This window comes from Nycticebus coucang, chromosome 4, assembly GCF_027406575.1.
Source record: "Nycticebus coucang isolate mNycCou1 chromosome 4, mNycCou1.pri, whole genome shotgun sequence".
Classification (NCBI taxonomy): domain Eukaryota; kingdom Metazoa; phylum Chordata; class Mammalia; order Primates; family Lorisidae; genus Nycticebus; species Nycticebus coucang.
The window spans coordinates 46,651,908-46,659,383 of NC_069783.1; the positions used below are offsets into that span (position 1 = coordinate 46,651,908).

Here is a 7,476-nt window from a genome sequence, read left to right on the forward strand (position 1 = left end):
ACAGCATACTTGAACTTATAGTTAAACTTCCATGGCACACTTAAATTCTGTTGATCAAAAAGAGAGTTAAAAAAAAGAATATACTTACTGTGCTTTGAACTTCTTTCGAAAATAATTTAATTAATGATCTTTAAAATTTTTTGCAGCACACCAGTATGCTGAGGCACATGGTTTGGAAATCACTGGTCTAGAACCATGGGAGGTACAGAAAGACTAACACTTTGCAAGGGGCTATTTCTCTATCTGCATAATCAGATGGACCCATCGAAAAAACAACTGACTTCCTCTCCCCTCCCTGTTATCTCAATATATTGCTGGAAAGAAGATCAAGAATGCAGCCAGACCTGGCTCAAATAATTTTAAATAATACCTGCCTCTCAGATTAATTCTCAAGTCAATTGGTTTTCTTGATGCATTCATTCTTCCTAGCAACCCTTTGTTACCCCTTGACAGAATCACCTATATTCTTCATCTCCTCCTCTTATCTAAAAAGAGGGTATAAAGATTTTTGGACCCCACTGGCATATTAGGTAATCACTCTGTGACTCTCTCCCCATGCACACAGTAAATAATCCTCTTTCTCTTATTAATCTGCTTTACTTGTGAGTTGATCTTTCAGTGAACTTTCAGGGGAAAGAAGAAGTTTCCCCTCACCCACACATATGGCCGTAGGTCCAGTTTACAATCAGTCTAAATTCCAAAAGGGAGGGGGGGTAACAAAGTGTGTCCAACCTCTCTTCTTTTCATGCCAGGAACTCAGCTTTAAGGTTTTTCTGGGGTCCCTTGGCCAAGAGGGATCTGTTCAGTCAGGGGGGGGGCTTAGGATTTTATTTTAGTTTATACTTTATTGAACCTAAGCATAAAAATGACCAATTTCCCTTTGTAGGAGTGCGGAAAAAATTGTCGTTTCCCCCAAATTTCACTGAAAGATCAACTCACATTAAGGCAGATCAAAAAAAGAAAGTATGTATTTACCCTGTGCACAATGAGGAATCACAGAGTAGTAATCCAGTTTTCTAATGGAATTCAAATATCTTTATATAGGTCTTTTAGAAAGGAGGGGGAGATGGAGGAGTCTAGGGCATAAGCAGTTGCTAGGGAGGATGAATGGATGGGGGGAGAAATAGATTGACTTGTAGATTAACCTGGGAGACAGGTGTTTATGACCCAAAGAAATTTAGGCCAGGCTCACCTCCATACTCGACCCTCATTCCTGAAATATTTTAGGATAACAGGAAGAGATGAGGGGAGTCATTATTCCCTTTGATCCTTTTATCAGACCACTCCAGTTTATACAGATAGAGGGAAGGCTGCCTTCAGTGTTTCTTGACCTCGGATGGCCTTCAATTTAAAATATTCTTTATACTAGGGACTTGGGGTGAAATTTCCTGCTGGTTCACCCTGTACCTTTGGATCTTCATTCTGAGGTCTCACATGTATACACATTAAATAAATTTGTACGCTTTTTCTCCTGTTAATCAATCTGCCACAGGTCAGTGATTGTGGATGAAACTTCAGGGGCCTACAAAAGCAGAAAAGAAAATCCTCAGAAATATCTAGACATACAATCCTGCCACACTGGAAAGTATTCATTTTATGTCGTTTTATCAATATCTTTACTTTATTTTTTATTTATTTTTTTTTTCTGGGACAGACTCCTGCTTTGTCAGCCTGGATAGAGTGCTGTGGCATCATTGCTCACCTTAAACTCTTGGTCTCAATCTATCCTCTTGTCTCAGCCTCCCAAGTAGCTGGCACTGCAGGTGTCCACCACAATGCCTATAGATTAATTTTTAGTTACAGGGTCTCATGGTTTCTCTGGCTGCTCTGAAACCCCTGAACTCAAGCAATCCACCTGCCTCAGCCTCCCAGAGTGTAAGGATTACAGGCTTCAGCCATGGAGCCCAGGCCAATATCTTTACTTTTAAATGAAGAAAGGGTATATGAGCTCAACAAAGATGGATAGAAAGACAATTCTTGCCCAAGCTAGAGAGATTAGATTCAAAGTGCAGGCTCTGGGTTTGAATTCTGCTGTAACGCCAATTAGCTGTGTAACTAAAGTAAGTCATCATTTCCAAGACTCAATTTTCTTATCAGTAAAACGGGATTTTACTTATTTATTTATCTTCCTGCATTTGTCTCATAGGGTTGTTGTTAGGACTAAATAGAAAACACTTGTAGAGATTTCACCAAGCAGGAGGCAGGCTCAGCTTGAACCCCAGCCTCATCAATGTTAGTATAGTTGAACCACAGTTTCCTCCCATGGCAAGGGGCGGGGCCTTCCCAGTTCACAACCTGCTCAGGTTTCCCATCAGGGCCACACAAGGCAGAGGACCCCAATTCCCACCAGATATGGTGGAGAGGCAGGGCATGGCCTCCTTCACTTCTGTGCCCTGCCTGTTCCACAAGCAGTTGTTCCTTCCAAATGCCAGGAACTGAGAGAAGCTCAGCAGGCCCCTGGGATACCCTGGGGTCTCTGAGGCCCATACAGGAACAAGAAGCATGAAACTCCTGGTGGGAAAAGGGTACAACTCTTCAAGTATTACCTTGGGAACACATGAGCCTCTGAATTGAAAGAAGAAAGGGAAACAGCCCTTGGTTTGGCCTATGTATTAAGAGGCTGCACTTGCCAAAAACCACAAGGACTCCAAGGACTCCAACTGTACATACAAAGGAATAAAATTTGATTTTGAGTTGATGATAACAGCTGATAAGAAAATGTACTTGGATTTGAATAGTGCTTCCCAGTTTTCATGATGCTATTCATAAAGGAATTCCCAGTTCCTTTGAGGAGGTGTTTCTCCTAATGTATATATGCACCTTTTCTCGGATATTGTACTTATTAAATAAATGGCTTCATTATTGTGTAAGCAAAACTCCAAAGTTTCCTGTTTATGATAAAGCATCATCAGCATTGCTCTCTGCCTCTGGATACCCATAGATTTCGGGGAAATAAAGGGGTTAGGTCAAAGGAAGAGTCTAAAAATTAGATTGTGGGCTGGGCACAGTGGCTCATGCCTGTAATCCCAGCACTCTAGGAGGCCAAAGCGAGTGAATTGCTTGAGCTCACAGATTTGAGACCAGGCTGAGCAAGAGTGAGACCCCATCTCTAAAAAATAGCCGGGCATTGTGGCAGGCGCCTGTCGTCGCAGATACTCAAGAGCCTGAGGCAAAAGGATCTCTTGAGCCCAAGAATTTGAGGTTGCTGTGAGCTGTGACACCACCACACTTCACAGGAGGCAAGAAAGTGAGACTTTGTCTCAAATAAATAAATAAGAAATATATAAAAATTCAATTGTAAGAAAAGAAAATAGAAGCCATGTTTCGAAGACCTGTATTACAGGTACTTCACCCATTTGTATGAGTTCAAAACAGCTAGTGGTTTGGTTCTTGAAAGGTCCCTGAAGAGAAGGGACCTTCATCATGAGACAGGTAGAACAAAAACCTGCAGTCACAATATTTTCTCTAGCAACAAATGAGATGTGGCAATCGAGGGACAGTGAAGTATACCAAATGGGTGATGCCAGTCAAAAGACAACATGGCACAGAATATCGTATTCCAGCCAGTCTTCAGAGATGTGGCGTATCAGTATGTGCAAAAGAGGTCTCGAATTTATGTGGAAGGGAAAGTAGACTACAGTGAATACAGGGATAAAAATAATGTGAGGTGACAAGCAGTAATGATCACAGGTAATGACATTATATTTCTGAGTGACCAGGCACAAGAGAAGGTATGGAATGGACAATTCTTCTTTGGCCAATTTTTTGGTACAGTCTCATTTCCAAATCCTGTATAGTCTTTGTATTTTCTAAAGAGAAGACTTGAAATACTCTTATATATAAAGAAATGCTTATAAAGTGCTTAGAAGATTGTCTGCCCCAGAGTAAATCTTTGAAGGAACCCAGGGAGTTGCACCCCAAATGTACCTGGTAGCTAATTATTTTCAATTAAAGGTCCTTGAAGGTCAGCAGATGCTGGAAAAAGCTATACTTTGACATTCCCTTACTGAGACTCAACAAAGAGAAAACAATTACCCTCTATCACCTCCTTAAAATTATCTATCGTAGAAAAGAAGACCAAGAAATCCAATTATACCTGACCTGACCTTTTCACAAGATAGTGTCTGCCTCTCAGGTTCATTCAAATTCCAAACAGAATCATTTACAAGTTAATTTCTGTCTTCTGGGTCCATTTATTCTCCCTGTAATCATTTACTAACCCCCAAAAGAATTGTCTGCCTTCTTTTTCCACTCCCCTCTGAAGAAGGTATATAAGAGTGTGTGCCTCATTGGGTTACTGGGTAATTATTCTTCTGGGATTTCCCGGTGCTTATGCAAGTAAATAAAACTGCATGCTTTTTTTTTTTTTTCCTGTTAATCTGTGTATTGTCAATTCACTTCAACAGATTTAGACTTGAACTATGAGAGGGAATGTTTGAACTTCCTTACATCTGTGATTATTATTATCATTATCAGGATTGTTATTAGCTCTATGCTAACCTAGTAGTTAAGGGAAGATATAGTACGATGTTAAACTTCAGAAAATTCAAGACACTTTCAAGCCAAATAATCTCACTACAGTATAGCCACAAGATGAGCCTCAAATGCTGCATAGGAAAATTTTAAGAGCTATGCCTTATTGTGATTCCAGTAAACTAAAGGCTGAGTCCAGTAAACTCATATCTGATGTACACTTCGAATTGTTTCTCCAGTTTTCTTAACAAATTCACAATGTGAAGGTCAAAAGTCATCTTACTTTACGTAATAGGTGGGTTCCTGAAAAGTTAAAAAAACTTTAAAATCCAACCTAATACTGAATGCCTAAGAAATCTGCTTCAACTTCTGAGAATATCAGGTTCAACCCGTTTATTTTACAGAAACCTCTTTGTTACATAAAAAATCCAGTGATAAATCCTTTTGTAAAGTGAAGAATTCTATCCCTGGTCTTCATTATCATATTTTCCTAAGGAAAAAAGTGAGTCTTTTCTGTCCAATAGTTCACTCTAGATGAAATGTGTGCTGTTTATCTACATTCCTTAGGAGAATGAGATTAATCCAGTCTGCCTTTTTCACATTTTTCCTGGAACCACGGGTTATCTTTGGCTTTGCAGGTAGCTGACGGTCTGTCCTTTTTTCTTTCTTTCTTCTTGTTTAAAGGTGATCTTCTAAAAAGCCAATCCACTAAATACCTTACAACATAATGTTTAGCCTAAAAAACTTCATGTGACTTTATCACATTTCCAGTTTTCCTCAACCCAACTTCTATTGCACTAGCATATGAATTTGTTCAATTTGCTTTGAATAAAAGGGGGTGGGAGGGGAGGTGCTCAAACACTTTAGGAGTATAAACTGCTGCACCAAAAACATTGCTGTTTATAATGCAGGGTGACTATAAGCCTGGTGCTTGCAGCTGACAATGTAAATCCTTGCCAATATAAATCTTCCCTGCAAAAAGATTGTTTTTTATACTAGGGCAAAGCATGAATGCAGTCCCCCACTACCACAAATTGTGCGGTTGAGTTTCCCGCACTTGAGGAAATCGCAGGGGTCAGCATATCTGGAGTGCAATGGATAAGCCTCCTCCTGGGAAAACTACTTTTCTACTGACACTGTTGGCCTATCAATGGCTCCAAGCTGGCAAGTTCTCCATCTCCGCTTGTCCTGCATTATTTAAATACTTCTTTTGCATTTTTCTCTTATTTTATAAAAATAAATGCTAAGTGGGGGGGGAGAATGACAAGAAATAAAAATGTTAGAATCAGTATAATGGATAAGAGGTCAAAATTACTAGAAATCAGCGGCGCCTGTGGCTCAGTGAGTAGGGCACCGGGGTCCCATATACCAAGGGTGGGGGTTCAAACCCAGCCCCACCCAAACTGCAACAGCAACAAAATAGCTGGGCGTTGTGGCCGGCACCTATAGTCCCAGCTACTCGGGAGGCTGAGACAAGAGAATCGCCTAAGCCCAGGACTTGAAGGTTGCTGTGAGCTCTGATGCGACAGCGCTTTACTGAGGGTGATAAAGTGAGACTCTGTCTCTTAAAAAAAAAAAAATTACTAGAAATCCTAAAAGCAATACATTTTTAGTTTCAATCTAAAGTTCATTGAACTTAAGCCAATAATATATTGTGTGCTTGAATGGGAAGAACAAAATTAAAGAATATGCATGAAAGCTAGAAATAACTTGAAGATTAGATAGAATTAAGCATTTAAAAATATTTCTGGCTTCCTCTAAACAGGCCTTATACATACAATGTGAGTCAACTTTCTAATATTCACCATACATATATATTAAGCATTCTGTGTGTGTACAGAGAGGACTCCTGCCAGTAAATCTTTTGTAGAGCAAATTATTCATTTTAACAAATGAAAAAAATAATTTTTTTTTTTTTTATCCATTATACCCTGTTGCCCTGGGTAGAGTGCCCTGAAATAATAGCGTTTTTTTTTTGTTTTTTTTTTTTTTAAAGACTTTGTTGCCCTTGGTAGAGTGCTATGGCATCACAGCTCACAGCAACCTCCAGCTCTTGGGCTTAGGCGATTCTCTTGCCTCAGCCTCCCAAGTAGCTGGGACTACAGGTGGCCGCCAAAATGCCTGGCTATTTTTTTGTTGCAGTTTGGCCAGTGCTGGGTTTGAATCTTCCACCCTCCGTATATGGGGCCAGCACCCTACTCACTGAGCCACAGGCGCTGCCCATTTAAAGACGTTTACTTTTTTATTTTATTTTTAGCTGGCCCAGGCTGGGTTTGAACCTGCTACCCTTGGTGTATGAGGCTGGCGCCCTAACTACTGTGCTACGGGAGCCAAGCTCAGCTAATTTTTCTATTTTTAGTAAAGATGGAGTCTCACTCTTTTTTTTTTTTTTTTTCTTTTTTTTTTAGAGACAGAGTCTCACTTTATGGCCCTTGGTAGAGTGCCGTGGCATCACACAGCTCACAGCAACCTCCAGCTTCTGGGCTTAAGCAATTCTCTTGCCTCAGCCTCCCGAGTAGCTGGGACTACAGGTGCCCGCCATAGCACCCGGCTATTTTTTTGTTGCAGTTTGGCCGGGGCTGGGTTTGAACCCGCCACCCTCGGCATATGGGGCTGGCGCCCTATTCACTGAGCCACAGGCGCCGCCTGGAGTCTCACTCTTGCTCAGACTGGTTTCATTCCTGAACGCAAGCAATGCACCCACCTCAGCCTCCCAGAGTGCTAAGATTACAGGTATGAGCCACCTCTCCTGGCCTGACTCTTTTTTGTTAAAATCCACAACCTCCGCATTAAGAGGAGAGGATTACCTTGAATAATAGTAATTTTAACCACAGAGAAATGCGGTTGTTGATTAATTTGAGTTCTCTGTAGATTCTAGTTATCAGACCTTTGTCAGAATCATAACACGCGAAAATCTTCCCCCATTCTGAAGGCTGTGTGTTTGCTTTGTTGTGGTTCCCTTAGCTGTGCAGAAGCTTTTTAGCTTGATCAAATCCCAGTTGT

At 40.7% G+C, this 7,476-nt stretch overlaps 2 pseudogenes; one reads left to right on the forward strand and one right to left on the reverse strand.

Annotated features, from left to right (window-relative positions):
• Positions 1–3,319: 3,319 nt before the first annotated feature.
• Positions 3,320–3,797, forward strand: LOC128584297 (single-stranded DNA-binding protein, mitochondrial-like; annotated as a pseudogene).
• Positions 3,798–5,469: 1,672 nt separating this feature from the next.
• Positions 5,470–5,645, reverse strand: LOC128585317 (uncharacterized; annotated as a pseudogene).
• Positions 5,646–7,476: the final 1,831 nt, after the last annotated feature.